Raw genomic sequence first — 1,278 nt, forward strand, 5'->3', positions numbered from 1 at the left:
ACTCCGGGGGAGTCCAGCAAGCTTAATGGCTTCCACTGGTTCTTGCAACCACGAGATTTATGGCCATTCTGGAGGCAGCGTGAATAGCGCAGCGGGTCACGGCACGCCTCAGCCCTATGCCCGCGGTGGAGACACCTACAGCACCGGCCTAGGAGCCATCGGGGGATGGGCGCCGGCTTGAATGCCGGGGCGGCCAAAGCCAGACTGCGCGGGCCTTTACGCGACGCGACGAGCTGCCAGCCTCCGGTCACCTCAGCCTCGCGCCCCGCGTCGGACCGTATCGCCTGCATAGAAGGCGCACCAGAGGTAGGAGGGATGGAGGCGGCCAGCTGCTCCGCACCCGAGCAGTTAATGCCTCCACCGCCCGGAACTTCAAGGCGTGCGGCCTGCGCAGGAGGAGGGGCTTGAGCCGACCCAAGCGCAGCCCGGACCGACGCCACGGGCGGCTGCGAGTCAGGGACAAACTCCACGAAGGCCAAGACACCGTCCTGGTCGTAGCTCGTTAAAACTGGATCTGGCCGTGGCAGGGAGGATGAACGCAGGAGAGGAAAAGATCTCCGCAGCAGCGCGACCGCCCCCGGACGACCAACCGGAGGCGGAGGCAGGGGCATGAACCAGGAGGCGAATCCGTGGTCGGCGCAGGGGGAGCCACCGCCGCCGCCGGCGGCGCGGGGACGGGCGTGGGAGGGGAGCGCGTGGGAGGCATATCCTAACGTATTTTAGATGGCCCCTATGTTGTTTATGCTTAGGTACATTTTGTCTACTGGATCAAGGCTGGAAATTGAGGTGTAACGAGGCGAGCTCTCCATGGAACCAAAACCCGCTTCCTAGCTGGGCGAGGTGAGGAGAGGACTTGCCCGATAACAAAACACGCCAACAGACCACTTGACAGCTCGTTTACGTGTACCCCTCACACACACAAAAAAAAACTGAAGAGTTTAAATCTGGAAAATATTACGGTATTTGTAAGCTTATATGTGCTATATATTTGTAAGCGGGGATAGCTCAGTTGGGAGAGCGTCAGACTGAAGATATGAAGGTCGCGTGTTCGATCCACGCTCACCGCATGCTACTTTTCTTTTTAATGCTGTTCATCACGGATACATCGTTGATAATTAACCAAGCCGTTGTTCTTCCTTCAACTTCCAAACGATTAAACTCGTGACTAAATTTACGGCTGATGGTTACGGAATCAACGGACTGTGCTTGGTTGGCAGTTTTTTATTGGAGATTAGGAGTGAGGCGGGGCCCACCTCCATGAAAATGAGGGGGGCAGAG

General features: G+C 57.7%; 1 non-coding gene across 1 annotated transcript; it reads left to right on the forward strand.

Moving 5' to 3' along the window:
• The first annotated feature begins 994 nt into the window (after positions 1–994).
• TRNAF-GAA (transfer RNA phenylalanine (anticodon GAA)) lies at positions 995–1,067 on the forward strand. Its single transcript has one exon. It is a non-coding gene; the product is annotated as a tRNA-Phe (tRNA).
• Positions 1,068–1,278: the final 211 nt, after the last annotated feature.

This window comes from Triticum aestivum, chromosome 5D (genome assembly GCF_018294505.1).
Source record: "Triticum aestivum cultivar Chinese Spring chromosome 5D, IWGSC CS RefSeq v2.1, whole genome shotgun sequence".
NCBI classification, from domain to species: Eukaryota; Viridiplantae; Streptophyta; class Magnoliopsida; order Poales; family Poaceae; genus Triticum; species Triticum aestivum.